The sequence below is a fragment of the Loxodonta africana genome, chromosome 20 (assembly GCF_030014295.1).
Source record: "Loxodonta africana isolate mLoxAfr1 chromosome 20, mLoxAfr1.hap2, whole genome shotgun sequence".
Taxonomy (NCBI): Eukaryota; Metazoa; Chordata; class Mammalia; order Proboscidea; family Elephantidae; genus Loxodonta; species Loxodonta africana.
Genome location: NC_087361.1, coordinates 49,948,876 through 49,967,982, shown reverse-complemented (window position 1 = coordinate 49,967,982; position 19,107 = coordinate 49,948,876).

Below are 19,107 nucleotides of genomic sequence, written 5' to 3'. Positions count from 1 at the left end.
ATGCTCAGAACTTTGTAGCGAACAACGAATAGTCATTTGGCATGTCTGGCATTTGTTATTTGCACAGTGTAAACAGGCCTCTCCTATACAAGACTGACAAAGGGCCTATTACATAAACTCAGAGCTGGACTGGGTTTAGATCTCTCCATTCTTAGCATTAGCTGCTCGTGATTGTCAAGGGAGAGGTTAAAACTGACTAGTGGGAACTATGGTCCTTTCTTATTCTTTGTTAGCCTCTTTCCTAAAGATGAATGAGATAGTCAATTGATGAAAGTCTCACTCACGGAATCGCTACCCCAAAGCTGCAAAGTTTGAGAATTCTTCTCAAAGTCTGAAAGTGTCTGATTTAGATTTCTTTCTCCATAAGGCCAGGTGATGGTTAAATAACACTGTTGCACAGCAAATAGGTTGATCATTTTGATTTCGTTTGCTTTTTAACTATCTATCAGTGATGTTCAGTGTCAACAGGAAGTTTGTGTATCCAGCTCTGATTTTTAAGACGCTGTCGAGAACTGATTAAAACTGAAATAAAAAATCCTCACTGTTACATGTATTCCACTAACTGGAGTCGCTTGATTTGATTATTTTCTGTGCGGTTCAAAATGAGCCAAAGCAATGCCACTGCTGGAACATTTGTTGCTTTCTCTGTGCAAGTTTTAAGAACTGAGGCTTTGTGATGACCGAAACGTAATGTTCTGGCTTTAATTGTTACATTAGACAGCCTAATGAATCTGTGGTTTTGAGTTCATTGAAATGAATTTCCATCAGACGTTTTCAGTTCGCCTTCTTTGAGATCCATTTATGAACTGGGCTATTTGGCCAAAGACTAGACATCAAGAAATGAATGACAGAACTGTTTTCATTTGCTTCAGTGAAAATTCAGCAACATTCTCTGTATGGGTTTGAGTTGTTTTCCATTTCTAATTTCCTGTCACTCCTTGCTGACTTTAGAAACAGAGACATTTGTTTAATGACAACATGTAAGTACTTTTATAAAAATGAACATATCCTTCCAAATTCTTACTATTGACTCAGCTTTTGTTTGTAAATTTTGGGATTTGGGGTATGTTTTTGTAATGTACAAAACAGATAGATGTTTATACACTCAGTCAACTCAATTTGAATGAAGTAACTTTTCGATCCAGCTATATACTGTGTTTGACTACCTCCAGAGCAGCTTAAAGGGCGTGCTTATATTTATGGTCATTCTGGATACGTATGTGTGTGGGCAACACTCACATTCTTCTGCAATACTACTGCGAAACAAAAGAAAACAAGGAAAATTTTTGTTCCATTTCAATTTTCTTCTTAGTAGAAAAAGTAGCAGAAGGGAATGATATCCAAAATCTCATTCCAGGTTCTATTATTATAACTGTCTTCCTAAAACTTGCAGAAACCAGGAATATCTTAAGAGCTTTATAACAAATCATGATTACAGACAGCAACACTGACTATGCTGAGGTCATCATAACCTGTGATACCATGTGAAAGACACCAATATAATCTCAAGCTTCTTAGTGAAACATGTTTCTAATGCCATTGACCTACTACTGGTGCCCATTGTCTGTAAACAATGATTTACTGTAAACATTTATGCTAAAATGAATAGATAATGTTTTTAATTGTAATTTGGTCGAAGGTTTATAGAACAAACTAGCTTCTCATTAAACAGTTAGTACACATATTGTTTTATGACATTGGTTACCATCCCTACAACATGTCAACACTCTCCCTTCTCGACTTTGAGTTCCCCATTACCAGCTTTCCTGTTCTTCCCTCCTGCCTTCTAGTTCTTGCCCCTGGGCTGGTGTGCCCCTTCAGTCTTGTTTCATTTTATAGGCCTGTCCAATCTTTGGCTGAAGGGTGAACCTCAAGAGTGTCTTCATTACTGAGCCGAAACGGTGTCCAGGGGCCATACTCTTAGGGTTTCTCCAGCCTCTGTCCAGGACCCTCTATTGTGATCCCTGTCAGAGCAGTTATCTAGTTGTACTGGACTCAGTCTGGTGGAGGCCACGGTGGATGTGGCCCATTAGTGAATAGGTCATTTAACGCTGAAAAGATATTCTAACTGATTGTATATTTTCACACACTTAATGTATCATATTATTTATAAATATGTTGAATATTGTTAATATTCAGTATATTAAATATTTTGTGTGACAGTTCAGAGCAATCTGGAATTACTGTTTCTCTGAATGACTTTTTTTTTAAATAAATATAGCCATAAGCTGCCATGAAAGTTGAGATCTTTCACATGCTAACTAATTGCATATTCTTTCAAATAGAGTTTCAATAGCCTAAACTGTGGGTAAAATATGCATGTGTAATTGAAAAAGAAGAGCAACTGGCCAGGCAGCTGGAGCTGTGCAAGTATGCTTAATGGTCAACTGATTTCTGAATAACTGTAAAATCAAGTCAATGAAAATATATGTATATGACTGTTAGGATTAGGTCTGCTATCTCTGGTCTTGACACTAAAAGTAATAAAAACAGAAATATAATTGGATGTAGTTGGACATCAATTATCTTCCCTGATGGCGATATATCATCTCTTCAATAAAACCCAAAGAATTACAAGGAATTCATTCTGTATTTTGTCTTGCAGCTAATTTAGTTTTAAAATGTTATTTTCACGTTAAGCTACAGCTTCCCTTCTTTTCTCACCATTCTGTTGAATTTATGATTGTATGTATTTTATTTCCCAGGTTTTCTAAGATTCTACAGAGTGCATGTCCTGATTATGTAATTCCTTTCACCTGGGTATTTGCTCATATATTCACATAGGAGGTAAACCAAAGCTTCAAGTGTAAAAAGTCTTCAAATAAGTGAAGATTTTCAACTAACTGATTTCCATAGGGCCGTCATGAGTTCGAGTCAACTTGATAGCAGTTGGTGGTGGTGGGTGGTTTGACAATAATCCTAGTAATCTCTTAAGAAAGCATGTACTTTGTCTCTTAAAAACTTTAATTACAAGTCTAATGATTGAAACGTAATTCTACACAAGGGTACATAAATAATATTATTAACCAGACAAGAATGGAGCTCGTTTTCCCTGTAAATCTTTCACGTTAACCTAACAATAGTAAATTGTGAAAAGTTTCAAAAGTTTTGATAGAGAAATTCTGGTTAAATTTCTACTGGAATATAATGGAATACATTATACCCTATATATGTTGTTGTTATCAGATGCTATTGAGTCCATCCTGACTCACAGCGACCTCATGTTTCAGAGTAGAACTGCCCCATAGGGTTTTCTAGGCTGTAGTCTTTATAGGAGCAGATGGTCAGGTCTTTCTCCTGCGGAGCCAGTGGGAGGGTTTGAACCCCTAACCTTTTGGTTAGCAGCTGAGCACTTAACCAGGCACCATTAGGGCTCCTGCATGTATATACATACATACACTCACGCGTGCCTGCACTCGCACATATATGCATGCACACACATAATTAAATAATCTTAATTTTGCATTTTGTTTTAGTAGTTTCACAGTATATCCTCAGCATCCTTTGCAAAACTGGTCAAAAAAAAAAAAAGATTTAGCGTAACAGCTAAACAAGCAAGATTTGAAGTTAGCCCTCCTTGTTTAGAATCCCACACAATATTTGCTAGCTGTATAACCTTCGACAAAGCACTACCTCCTCGATCTTCAAGTTCCTCATCTGCACAATGATAGACAATAATAGCACCAATCTCTCAGTCATTCTGAGGTTCACAATAGTTGATGAGGGTAATGTACGTGCAACAATGCCTATTGCCACACAGGAGGTAACCATTGTATTTCACAGACAGAAATGCAACAAATGTTTCCCAAATCTCTCTGGCTGGGGCAAACTGCTTAAAAGGAAAAGAAGAATAAGGAGAGAATAATAATTTTTTAAAAAAGTGGGAAAAGACGAGAGTTAAAATGTTATTTTGGACGGAAATACTTTGAAGATTTTTCCACACAAAAACAAGGAAGTCAAAAATAGCTCTTGTGAGTCTTTCAGCAGAAGCTGGAACTGCTGGCAGAAGCAGAAAACAAGGTAAAAATGTGTTTAAGTTGGAGTTCACTCAGATTTGGTAAGCATAGCAAACATGCTAAAATAAAGAGCCAAAAAAAAAACTCCAAACCGTTGCCTTCAAGTTGATTCCCACTTATAGCAACCCTATAGGACACAGTAGAACTGCCGCATTGTGTTTCCAAGGAGCAGCTGATGGATTCAAGCCGCTGATCTTTTGGTTAGCAGCCAAGCTCTTAACCAGTGCACCACCAGAGCTCCAAATAAAGAGTGGGGGCACGACAAATTTCATAACAGCAGGAAATCTCTCATTTTGTCTATAGTAGCCTGCATACCTAATCTGACTTGCAAGGCGATATTATTTTTTCCTTAAATTCATGACAATACTAGTGGGTTGAATTGTAGTATATATTTTTTGTTGTCGTTGATGGTTGTTGTTGTTAGGTGCTGTTACATACCACAAAATGAAATACATACCATGCTCAAAATTGTTGTTATGTGTGAGCCTATTGTTGCAGCCACTGTACAGTCCATCTCATTGAGAGCCTTCTTCTTTTTCTCTGACCCTCTACTTTACCAAGCGTGATGTTCTTCTCCAGGGACTGATCCCTCCTGACACCATGTACAAAGTATGTAAGACGCAGTCTCGCCATCCTTGCTTCTGAGGAGCATTCTGGTTGTACTTCTTCCAAGACAGATTTGTTCGTTCTTTTGGCAGTCCATGGTATATTCAATATTCTTTGCTGACACAATTCAAAGGTGTCAATTCCTCTTGGGTCTTCCTTATTCATTGTCCAGCTTTCATGTGCATATGATGCGATTGAAAATACCACGGCTTGAATCAGGCTCACCTTAGTCTTCAAGGTGACATCTTCACTTTTCAACACTTTAAAGAGGTCCTTTGCAGTAGACTTTCCCAATGCAATGCATCCTTTGATTTCTTGACTGCTGCTTCCATGACTGTTGATTGTGGATCCAAGTAAAATGAAATCCTTGACACCTTCAATCTTTTCTCCGTTTATCATGATGTTGCTTATTGGTCCAGTTGTGAGGATTTTCTTTTCTTTGTGTTGAGATGTAATTCATACTGAAGGCATCAGGAAATGCTTCAAGTCCTCGTCACTTTCAGCAAGCAAGGTTGTTTCATCTGCATAACGCAGGTCGTTAATGAGTCTTCCTCCAATCCTGATGCCCCATTCTTCTTCATACAGTCCAGTTTCTTGGATTATTTGCTCAGCATACAGATTGAATACCTACTACCTACCCATTGCTATCGAGTCATTTCTGACTCATAGCGGCCCTATAGGACAGAGCAGAACTGCTTCCTAGAGTTTCCAGTGAGCTCCTGGTGGATTCAAACTGCCAACCTTTCGGTTAGCAGCTGTAGCTCTTAACCACACCACCAGGGCTTCCGTAGATTGAATAAAAAAAAAAAAAAATTTTTTTTTTTATGGTGAAATGTTACAACTCTGACACATACCTTTTCTGCCTTTAGACTACAGAGTATTCCCTTGTTCTGTCCAAACAACTGCTTCTTGATCTATGTACAGGTTCCTCAGGAGCACAATTAAGTGTTCTGAAATTCCCATTTTTCGCAGTGTTATCCATAGTTTGTTATGATTCACACAGTCGAATGCCTTTGCGTAGTCAATAAAACACAGGTAAACATTCTTCTGGTATTCTCTGCTTTCAGCCAGGATCCATCTGACATCAGCAATGATATCCCTGGTTCCACGTCCTCTCTGAAACCGGCCTGAATTTCTGGCAGTTCCCTGTCGATATACTGCTGCAGCCGTTTTTGAATGATCTTCAGCAAAATTTTGCTTGCCTGTGATATTAATGATATTGTTCTATAATTTCCACATTCGGTTGGATCATCTTGCTGATGGTGGTGAGCATCAAATCTCAGTTTCTCCCTAATTGTTGAGAAAATCCAAAAACAGCAGGGTTATACTTTAGTTCTTGATTTTAAGTACAATACTAGCAGTGAGAATAGAAGAGATCTGAGTTTTTGGTGCTCACTCTACAGCAGACGCTAATATATGTATTTTTAATGTAATTCTGCTAACAACCCTTCAATCTGATTATTATCATATCTTGGTTATGAAATGGAGTCACAAAGTGGTAAAGTAATTTTCATTTCGAAAGCATTGGGAAGGAGCTGGTTTATGTAGTAATGGCCCCCACTTCAAATATTTGAATGTTTCAATGTATAGGAACGGCAAAAGTATCTCTTATGCTATTTATTTAGGAGATAACTGTGATAAGGCAAACGTTCATTGTTCTTTGCTACAGCTGAATTATTGAAACACATATAGCAAGAAACAAGTAAACAAGCATTTTGACATTGAGATAGTTTCCCCTTCCATGTAATCCAATCCCTAAAACATGTTCACTTGTATTACTTTTTTTGTTGTGATCTCAAGAAAATTATTTGATTTCTCAGAGCCTCCATTTCCTTATCGATGATAAGACAGCAATAATATTCTCCGCATGAAAACCAAAGATGAATTTACATATATTAACCAGCTAACACATAGCAGGGGTAGTTGCTTAAAACTCTTTCATTACCAAATTTTTATTTAAAAAAAAATTTTTTTTTTTTGATGGCATGTGTTTTCAGTATTGGAATGCATGCTTACTAACTGAGTGTATTCAAATTTGTGGTTGGTAATATGAATTTTGAGAAATATGATCTGGCAATATGGTCCACCAATGAAGCCAGTGGCACTTCGGCACCACCGATTTGTGGCACGACAGTATGCCACCGAGAACTAGGTAATTTATTGTTGGCACATTTCCATTAGTTACACAGAACCCTCTGGTTTTCTAAATATAACACAGAAAAACCAAAACAAACCCATCAGGGCTCCCTAATTATCACCCAGGAACACCATAATTATGATGGCAAGCCTTATCTCACAGAAATAAAGGGAAAAAGGCAAAAGTTTACAAAACTAGCACATCCAGGAGACACCACCTAATAGAATGCTCAACCTACACAACAGTGAGGCTCCAACTCTGGTCTGCTGAGCTTCACACATTTCAAAAGGGACCCACCTTGACGCTAAATGTGTTAGAACTGGAATATTGCCTTACTCCTGAGGTCCAGAAGCATAAAAAGTGGCTGGCATACCGTTTAGGCTGATAACAAAATTAATAAATCATTGGTGTCCTCCTTAAGTCTTATTATTGACAATGTTTCAACTTCACTAGACTTCTACTGATACTTCTCTTATATGTTGAGTGAGCATTGTCCAAACCCTCTGCCATATGTCTGCGACATTGTGGAAATAATACTGGTAGACGCTTGTCTGCTGATGAAAGTTTTTAATTAAGTGAATCACTCCAGGTAGAAGCAAAGTCACTGAACATACTCGTCCATTAGTGAAAATTGGAACCAACAGTTATGTCACATGGCTCTGAGCTTGGGATAAAGCTAGAAAACTTGTGAGATTGTACAACAGAGGATACGAAATTTAGGTGCTCTCATCTAACTACTTGAGTTGCCAATTCTTAGCTGCATCAAATGGGTTGTATCACTCTGTTTCCTAACTTGTAAAATAAGAGGGAAAATAAAACTTCTTTGGGTATGAGGGAGCCCTGGTGGCATAGTGGTTAATAGCTCAGCTGCTAACCAAAAGGTTGCCAGTTCAAATCCACCAGCTGCTCCTTTGAAACCCTATGGGGCAGTTCTACTCTGTCCTATAGGTTCACTATGTGTCAGAATTGACTTTTGGCAACAGGTTTAGAATTTTTTGGTTTCAGAGTAGTTAAGAGGATTAAGTACAACAATTTTTTTTCATTAAATGTATATTTATTGATGGCTTAGCATGTACCAACCAAATACAACAAAAAACAAAACAGACAAAACACCTTGCCAACATGGGGCTTTGGTTCTAGGGATGGGGGAATAGATAGTAATCATAGTAAACAAGAAAATACATCTGTCTATAATTACTTACAGAAGGAGCCCTGGTGGCCCAGTGGTTAAACTGCTTGATTGCTAACTGAAAGTTTGGTGGTTCAAACCTACCAGCTGCTCTGCAGGAGAAAGACGTGGCAGTCTGCTTCCTTAAAGATTTATAGCCTTGGGAACCCTATGGGAGAGTTCTTCTCTGTCCCATAGGGTCACTGTGAATCAGAATCGACTTGATGGCAGTTGCTGGGGTTATAATTATGTCATGATAAGTTCTGTGGATTTAAATAAAACAAGAATAAGGGAATAGCATGAGGGGGAGGTACCAGGAATTGAGGTTGTAATTTCAAAAACAAATGTGAACAGGAGATGGTATTTGAGTAAAGATATGAAGATGAAGCATATGATAGAATAAACCGAGCAGGTAATGAGGGTAAAAGAGTTCCAGGATGAGTGTGGTGGTTAGTTTCACGTGGCGTCTAAGCTAGGCTATAACACCCAGTTGTTTGGTCAGACACTACTCTAGATACTACTAGGAAGGGAGCCACCACTCCTCTGTCAGTCTGTTGTACTGTAGTGGCTTGCGTGTGGCTGTGAGGCTGGAAGCTATGCCACAGATTCTTCAAATACCTGTAGGGTAACTCATGGTAGACAGGTTTCAGCAGAGCTCTCAGACTGAGACAGACTAGGAAGAGGGACCTGGCATTCTACTTCTGAAAAAACTGGCCAGTGAAAACCTTCTGAATAGCAGCAGAACATTGTCTAATACAGTTCTGGAGGATGAGGTCCTCAGGTTGGAATGCACTCAAAATATGACAGGGGAAGAGCTGCCTCTTCAAAGTAGAGTCTACCATAATAACATGGATGGAGTAAAGCTTTCGAGACCTTCATTTGGTGATATGGCATGGCTCAAAATGAGAAGAAACAGTTGTAAACATCCATTAATAATCAGAACATGAAATGTATGAAATATGAATTTAGGGAAATTGGAAGTCATTAAAAATGAAATGGAATGCATAAAGCCATTTTGAATCAGACAGTTATATGGTCCTACTATGCTGGGAATGACAAACTGAAGAGGAATGGTGTTGCATTCACCACCAAAAAGAACATAAAAAAGTACAATGTTTTCTATGATAGGATAATGTACATACACCTACAAAGAAGACCAGTTAATAAATTATTATTCAAATTTACACACAAACCGCTAACACCAAAGATGAAGACATTGAAGATTTTTACCAACTTCTGCATTCTGAAATCAATCAAACATGCCTTCAAGATGCATTGATAATTACTGGAGATTGAAATTTGAAAGTTAGAAACAAAGAAAAAGAATTAGTAGTCAGAAAATATGGCTTTGACGATAGAAATGATGCTGGAGATCAAACGATAGAATTTTCCAAGACCAACGACTTCTACAATGCAAATATCTTTTTTCAACAATGTAAACGGCGACTATACACATGGACCTCACATGATAGAATACACAAGAATCAAATTGATTATATCTTTGGAAAGAGACAATGAAGAAGCTCAATGGAGAAGACAGAACAAGGCCAGGGACCTACTTAGGAACAGACCGTCATTTGCTCATATGCAAGCTCAAGTTGAAGCTGAGGAAAATTAGAGCAAGTCCACTAGAGCCAAAGTATGACCTTGAGTACATCCCACCTGAATTTAGAGATCATCTCACAATAGATTTGACACATTGAACATTAATGGCCAAAGACTAGACAAGTTGTAGAATGACATCAAGGACATCATACTTACAGAAAATAAAAAGTCGTTAAAAAGGTAGGAAAGAAAGAAAAGGCCAAAATGGAGGTCAGAAGAGACTCTGAAACTTGCTCTTGAACATCTCTGTATCTCTTCTCCCCTTTGATAGAAACACCATTCACATTGGATTAGGAACCAACCTACTCTAGGATGATCTCATGTTAATTTAACTGATAACATCTTCAAAGACTTCATTTCCACACAAGTTCAAGTTCACAGGAACTAGGTGTTAAAACTTCAACATATCTTTTTGAGGGACATAATTCAATCCATAACAATTCCCAGAGTGCCTGTTAGGCCTGTGCATTTTCAGATAATTAGCTAGTACATAAAAAAAAAATTTTTTTTTTTTATGGCCATCTTCAATTTTAAGGTAATTTTTAATTACATAAGGGATAAATGAATATATTTTTCCTGTAAAAAAAAAGTAAACTCAGACTAAATTGTTAGAGTAAACAAAAGTACACCATCTATGCTTTATTAATATTGAATTGATAATGATATGGATATTGAATTGATTTTGGTATTGAATTGAAATGATATTTATTGATATTGAATTGAATATTAATAGTGAATTCAAAAATTCACAAAAAGCTTAGCAGTCTCTTAACTTTCTTGCACATATAACTTTTTTTTTTTTCCGCTAAGACAGTCGTTTAGTAACTACCTGAGTCTTCCATTAAATAGTGGCTTATCAAATTATCCAGTAAGGAACATACCATGTTACAAACTATCACATATGTCCCTTATTTTACTTTGGTTTTAATTACAATATGTAAATAAAATACTGAATTAAAGAGACATTTTATATATGGTAGTTGGTGTGATTGGAAGGGAAAGAAAGTTATGCACAGTTATTGCATGCCTACTATTTTTCAAACATTTTCATACAAATTACGTAAAATTTTAGGACTCTGATCTCTTTTTAAAATGGAGATGTTTAGGGGCAGGGAGGTTGAATAACTTGTCCAAACAGCAACACTGCGGTTCTACCTGTCTGGCTCCAGAGCCCATGCCCTTTCTGGAACACAATACTCACATCTGTGAGTGGGAGGAGATTTCTGCTTCGTTGGTTTATCTCAGCCTCTTTTCCACAAACAGCATAGAAATGACAGTGCCCATGGGTCTATACCATTTACGAGCACATCTTTGTGATTTTTCTCTCTGGAAACTAGACTAGGGCTGCAAATGATTTCATAATACATAATTCCGGGATCTAAACCATATGGCTATATTCTATCTTAGTGCAAACAGATCCTGTTTTCTCTACAGGGCAGTAGCAGTACATGCATATTTACACAGCAGTTATTAAGGCAAGTGCCTTGCTCTCCAACAGAGAAAACCACATCAGTACAGTGATTCAGAAACAATGTGACATCTTTTACTTGCAATGCAGAAAAAGTAGAATTGGAGAAGCATAGGTTCCTTGGGAATTATGAACTGTGTCTCAAATACAAAGTATTCATAATAATAAAAATTATACCCTTGTGTTTGTACAAATGACTAAACACACTGTGCTTCCTTAGCAATACCTTGTAATTTATATTTTCTGAAATGCTCAGCCAAAGTTTCTCTATTACTGCAGTAGCTAACCGTGTTTCTCTAGAAATAGCAGATGCTGCTACACTCTGTCACCATTTATAATTTACTGCGTCATTTAAATTTAGGCTTGTTTGAATAAATAACTTCTAATGCCAGAAATATCTGTAAAAATTCTTCCAATCTTAGCTAAGAAGAGGAAAAACTGTTCTAAGAAACTGTAAGGGAAAGTTCCAATACCCATAGGTGTAGTTAAGCAAAGGAAGAAGGCTCCAGAAAGCCGCAACCCCTGAAGAATGATTCACTTGGTGAATGGAGTTTAATGGAACTCACCTGCAAACGAGATAGGCTCCCTTACATCCAGCTGTGTGTGTGATAAATGCAGATTACAACGTAGGTGATTCAAGCGACAGTATGAGACTTTTTTTTTCTAAATAGTTGTTTAATGCCTGGGATGAGTGCATGAGTCATGGTGTGGGAATAGATGATCTTACTCTTCGAAGGAAAATATCAGCTCTCCTCTCAAATATTTTCATGAGAGTATAAACATTACAGCTTCAAGTGAAATGGGATGAAATGAAGAATTTTCCTGACAGCTTTTTTTATTAAAGGCACCACACAAAAAACACTCATATCTTTCACCTAAAAGTTATGTTTTCCGAGGACATCAGGAGAGCACAATGGATTTTAGTGTATTGGTGAGCCTGCAGCTCAGCCCCGATTTGTCCACAGTAGTGTTTACATGTTTGAATAAAGATTTGGAGATAGATGACATTAGCACTGAAGAAAAGTTTTTTTTTTTTTTTTGTCCTGTTTAATAGTAAATCACGCATAATAATTTTTAAAGCAAGTATTACTAAAAATATCTTAATAGCATGCATTTGATTAATATGCCATTCAACACTAAAATAAAAATAAATATTTGCAAATAAAATATTTAACCAGAAAGAATCCCGGGAATTTTGTAGCATTTTCTCATGTGGGCTTATACATTTATCGAAAGACCTCTTATTTTAAATGGTCAAAATATTTTGAAAAAGGACTTGATGATTTCATTGTAAAAGGTTCCAAAACATATGGATTGCATTTCCCAGTTCCATTACAGTCTCTTCGGATTTTAAATAATGGGATTTTTTTTTTTTTTAAATCAGACCCAAAACATGTGAAAAATAACTTGAGCGATTCAACAAACTTCAAATTCAGGAGGACTTGCCCCTCCCAAGTGCATAATTGACCTAAATCGGAGGGTTTGTTTACAAGTGCGTATTTCCCTTTTGTTGCTGTGTTAAACATCATCTTTTGGGCAAAATAACACCCACTAATTTTTTTTTCCCATATTTTCTTTTACATAATTGAATAGTGAGTTGAAATAAAGGCATTTCTAGAAGCACTTGAAAAATGGAGGAAGCTGACTCCTAAAACTGAGTAGATCCAGCCAGTGAGGTGTGTCTTTGCTTGTTTGTTTTTAATATCTGTTTACTGGGAGGAATGGATTACATAAGCATTATCACTAAGCATTTCCTGCAACCTTTAATCGTAGGATTAGCCACATGGGTTGAACGTATTTCCATGAAGTACAATTGGGTAGAATCTAAACTTTAGTTCATGCTATTTGAAAATATAAGATTCAAAGACTTACTTTTATCTGACATGCAAGGGCAAATGAGAATTATGATCATACTTACCGTATAATGTTTTCTGCAGTTCTGAAAAAGGTGACGCCAAAAACCAAACCCATTGCCATTGAGTCGATTCCAACTCATATGGAGCCTATAGGACAGAGTAGAACTCCCGCAGGGTTTCCAAGGAGTGGCTGGTGGATTCGAACTGCTAATCTTTTCATTAGCTGCTGAGCTCTTAACCACTGTATTACTAGGGCTCTGAAGATAGTGATAAACCCACCAAATGCCAAAAATTTTCCAGCCTCCTTTAATAATGTTAAAAGTAGTGTTATTTTTTTTTCATAATTTTCAAGAAAATAGGTTCATATACATCACTCACATTCCTAGGTGCCTCACAGATTACATTGTGGTCTGTGAGTGTAGTCTTCACTGGTTTCAGTTTCATCAATTTCAAATATATTCTGTTATAGAAGGAAAAAATATAATTTGAATCATTGATGGAGCTAAAATATGAAAATGTCAAACTAAAACGAATCATCAAATTTATAGAAAGATAACTTGATTATAGAAAGTGGTACAACTTCTTTTCTAACAGATCGAAATTAAAGACAGAAAACATATTTTTGGAGCATTTATTATGAATTAATTAAAACATGATGAGTAGGAAGGAATAATGAATAAATCAAAGAGTTTTATATAGTCCCAGCTCTGAGACTAGCTCTGAATTCTAAAGTTCAGAAGCACTAGTCCCAAAGGAAATTGTGGCAGAAGGAATATAAGTTGTCACTATTAGGAAATAAAATAGTTGCAATTGCAGATGGGTTATTAACTAATATTGACTCTTGCTCTAAAAGCTGTCAGAGCTTTGCTATGTAGCAGTCAACCAGCTGGGAATGTTCCATCAGAAAGCCATGGGGAGAAACACTTTTCTTGGGTTGAAATACAAAAGCTACATATTTGTTATGAACATACCAGCCGTATGTACTCTCATGAGTCCAACAAAACTAAATGTCATTTTTTAGTATGTCCTAAAATGTCTCCTTTCATTCATCAGACATATACTAAGTACTTAGAAAGTGACACCCACTGTAAGTTCTCAGCAATGGACAAGTTACATATCCATCCTGCTGTCAGAGAATTTACAATATTGAAAGCACTGAATTGGTAATTTAATGTTGCCTACAGAGATGGAAACCCTGGTGGCCTAGTGGTTAAGAGCTACTGCTGTTAACCAAAAGGTTGGCAGTTGGAATCCACCAGGGTCTCCTTGGAAATTCTATGGGGCAGTAGGGTCCCTATGAGTTGGAATCGACCCAAAGGCAAAGGATTTTTTTTGTTTTTATTTATAAGGATGAAGAAAGGAAAGTCTCAATGGTCAGGTTATGCTTCTTGTTGTTGTTGTTGTTAGGTGCCATCAAGTCAGTTTTGATCACAGCGGTCCTATGTACAACAGAAGGAAGCATTGTCTATCCCGCGCCATCCTCACAATCATTGTTATGTTTCAGCCCATTGTTACACCCAATGGGTATGCTAGCTCCCATAAAAACAGAACCAAATAGATAGAGAGGCTCAGCAAAACGGAAGTTTCTATCTCATTCATATTTCACGCTTGGATCTGGTGTTCAGGTTGAGGGATTGGCTCCCATCCCATCCATGCTGCCATTTAGGTACCTAGGCTCCTTTCATCCTATTGTTCCCCAGCCTGTATAACCTTTTATCATCAACATCCAGCCAGCAGAGCAAGAGGACAGAGCATGAAGGAGGCACACCCGCTTTTTGAAAGCCTTAGCTCCAAGTGACACACCTCACTTCTACTTGCATATCAGTGGGCAATGGCTGCTGTACATGGTGACAAAAGACATGAGTGGAGAGTAGGTAGGAAATGTAGTAAGTGGCAGGCAGCTCCTTTGCTGCTAAAACTTTAGTTTGTATGAAGAGACCAGACATTGGTGAACAGCTAGACTTCACAATAAGAGCAAAACGGAATTACATCATCTAAAAGCAAATGTACTACATCCAGACCATCCAGAATATATCATTTAAAATGAAACTTATTACATCCAGATGATGAAAAAAATGTTAATTTAAAAACTTAAAACATGTATTTAAACTTAAAGCTTAAAAACATGTATTTGGTATTCAAGAATACTGTCGGTGTTTCAGGGAATTCATGGAAATTCTAGGGAACACCCAGAGTTACTGACAAGGCCAGTGCTCTGATTTAGGCAGCTACCCTCCACAACTGTGAGAAAATGAATTTCTGTAACAGACACCCATTTTGTCCTATGTTGTTATGGCAGTCCCTGGAGATCCTTTGGCATTCCTTGGCATCTGTATTCCCCTAGTATGTCTTTCTGTGTCTATTCTGCTCTTTTTATAAGACACCACTCAGAAGTATTAGGTTTAGGACCCACTCTGTGACATGACCTCATTAACATAACAAAAGAAAACCACTATGTCTAAACAGGGTCATATTTATAGATACAAGGGTTAGGACTTCCATATTTCCTTTAAAAACCAAAAAACTCCATGTCATCGAGTCGATTCCAACTCATAGGACCTTATAGAACACAGCAGAACTGCCCCATAGGATTTCCAAGGAGCAACTGGTAGATTTAAACTGCTGACCTTTGGGTTAGCAGCCAAGCTCTTAACCACTGCACCACCAGGGCTCATATTTCCTTTGAGGGGTTGTAATACAATCCATAACAATTTGCATCCATGGTTCTTGTTGGCTTATCTGTGAGGCTGTAAGAAATATTAGTGTCTCTCATTTTATAGGTTAATTCAAAAGATGGTCTTTCTCTGATAATCTAAATTTACTCATCGGTGGTGTGAAGATCTGTTTTAATATTTTGTTGTTATCGAAGACTACTGTTCAATTTTCTCACAAATTTTAAGCTTCTTTTTATGAAAGAACATGAGATTGTTCTTTCCCCTGCCATGCTTTTTTCCCTTTGTGTCTGCACTTGTCTTTCCTCTGTTGTATTCACTCTTAATGTCCACCATTTGTTAATCCTTTCAGTTTGTTTCTCTGGATGATATTCATGGCTGTGTTATCTGAAAACATAGCTTTTTAAATGTGAAGTATATTGTCTCTAGCATATTCTGAATATCATTGTATGAGTTTAATAAATATGTATGAGAACACGACTATTAGGAGATGAAATATGGCTGCCATTAGTGGGGGCCATTTCAAGAATTATATTTAAAGTCAACGTTAAACCTGTTAGTAATGTCAGAGCAGTGGTAAGGCAAGACAGTACTAATTTCCCAGTGCTCTGTCAGGGTTCTATTAAATGGGCTTTCAAATGACCTCATTGTGTTAGCCCCCTCCAGAAAATAAGCAGAAACTCTTCAATGCATTTCATATTTAACTTCCAACTATACTTTTAACAAAACCATATCCTCCTTTCTGTGTTTTTTGGCTCTCAAATAAGCAAGAGTAATAAAGTACCATTGCCAAACTGCGTTCTTCCAGAAATCCAGTGATAGAACAAGCTTTTTCTTTTAGGGACTTATGATCTGCAAGAAAAAGCATTGCTCTAAGTCTTTAGGCAGCCATGCAATTATTGCCTGCAACAGAGTTACACTTCTGACTAATTCATGAAGTTCTTCCTAACTCAACATAAGGCATTAGATAAATACCTTCAAACACATTGTGAACATTTACCAAGGCCTCAATTATTCTAAGGAGCCCTGGAGGCAAAATGGTTAAGCACTTGGCAGCTAACTGAAAGGACAATGGTTCAAACCCACCAGCCCTCTCCACGGGAGAAAGAGGTGGCAGTCTGCTTCCATAAAGATCACAGCCTTGGAAACACTGTGGGGCAGTCCTACACTGTCCTACAGGGTTACCGTGAGTGAGAATCAACTCTATGACAAAGGGATTTGGCATAATTATTCTAGCAGGCAGTGATATGCTGTCAATATGCCTCCTTGTAATAATAAGTATTTGACAAATTCAGATAAGGAATGTCTTCTTGTGATATTTGGTATTTGGTACATAAACCAGCCTTCAATGTAAGGAAGAGTTGAGATATATCAGGAGGTTGAAGTGAAAGCTGCCTATACCTGTTGCTAGTAGCGGTAGCTCAATTAAGCAAATTTTTCTTTCTTTCTTCTCTCTTTACTTTTACTATTGCTAAGATAACTTCTCACTTACTTTATTCATTATTTTGTGTCATGGTTATAACTCCTTTCTATTACCCTCCTTCTTCATTTGAATTTTCAAAAGATTTAACTTTCGATAATTCAAGGTTAGTCTATACTTCTTCCCATGCACCCTTATTTTACATATTGGTGTCCACCATATCCATACATTTTTATTCCTAGAATGTTTTATTCCTAGAATGTTTTATTCCTAGAAATCACTACATGATTTCACTTAACTTGGCTTAAGCAAATATTGCTACAGTACCCCAAGGTGGATGTTATAACTAGTAGAAAATGAAAAAAATGACTCCTGAAAACATTGCCAGAAACCACATAATAAAAAATTGGGTTATATATTTACACACACACACACACAGAGCCATTGGGTTCCCTTTCTATTACTTTTCTACGAAGTGTAAGATGTACAGTTTCCCCTGGACCCCCAGTGGATGGAATTACGTACATAAGAAGTAACTTTCATGAAGGGGTGAATTTTCAGATTTGAAAAGGATGGTAATAGTGGAGAAATATTTTTTATTCATTCTTGGAGAGCATTGCTTTCTGGTCTTAATGAGAGTGAAGATTTTGCAAAAGAGAGCAATTATTATCTAAACATTCACAAAGAAGTTCAACTTTAAATATAACACACTTGCATGGTGTTATTGATTCGATGTGGGAATCAACTTCTTAAAAATCCTACATATATTTTCCTCAATATCACCATTTCATGCCTCTTCCAGAACTGTACTTGCAAATGCCTTTGATCTTTCTCCATGACGTCAATAAAACTGTTCTTGGTCAAATTTTCTAATATTACATATGAATGATAACATTTCCCTTTTTTGGTGTTTTCTAACTAGCTGTTGTGTTATTCTGATGTTGCTGTGTTATAATCTAACGTGTAACAAAATACTTCTCAACTTTTCTCCCTAAACCTGATATTTGGCTTTCACCACACTACTATTTTATAAATGCAGATGTGCAAAAAAAAAAAAAATCCACTTGGCTGTCAGTTCTGTTTCTAACAATAAACAGAAAACAGTAGTGAGTATTTATTGCTCCTGAAACCCATCTGACAAGCATTTGGGAAAACTGGACCTTTGTCCTAGGAAAAGTAGGCCAGTTGCTTCAAAGAATATTATTGGCACAGGGGGATTTGACACCAGCTTTTGATGGTTTGTTCAACGAAGACAACTTAGTAGCATGGAATGTTATCCTCTAATCTTTAATTAATCCTTGGGACTTGGACATGCATTTAGAAACCATCGTGTAAGCATTATTAAAAAAAAAAAAAAGCATTATTAGATGTATCTAATTAAAGATGGATTTTCTAAATGAAAAGCCCTTTAGTTTAAATTTTCCCTGAATTTCAATTTCTTTAAGAATTTTAGAATGCTTTCTTCCTGTACACTGTGCCTTGTCTTGTTCTAATATGGAAGGTATTTGGGTCATTGGACATGGATTTTTTTTTTTTTTTTTTTTTTTTTGTCTAGTCTCTGCATTAAATGAAGTTTCCAGCAGATACTGTAGTTAAAGTTTTGCCCACTTCAAATCAAGTATAAAGAAAGAAATATATCCATAATTAATTTTTATTAACACAATGCTCTCTCTTCAGAAAAAGGATAATGCAACTTAATTTTAAAATTTTGATATTTAATTAATATTCACTTATAAATATGTAATAAATAATAGATACTATATACTACATTTATAAAATGTGTGTGGAACAAATGTGATGTTCTCTATTTTTAATTTTAAGAAATTCTCTGCATACCAATTATAATTATATTGAAGAGAAATATCAAATTATAACTAGCCTATTTTACAAAGATTGGACATTAGATGAATTGACAGAGAAAAATAGGACTCATCTGAATTATTTAATAATAAAGTAAGTTAAAAAGTTTTGTTTTCAAATAAAACTTGGAGATTATAGGTTCAGAAGAGTCGTAATAAACTACAGTAAAATTTCCTTTGGTGTCCTTTAAAATGTCAATTCATAAAATATTCTCTTATTCTCTAAATCTGGAGTAAAATTTAAAAATATATATTTTAATCATTATATCTTGATATGGAAAAGGATAACACAAAACTTGG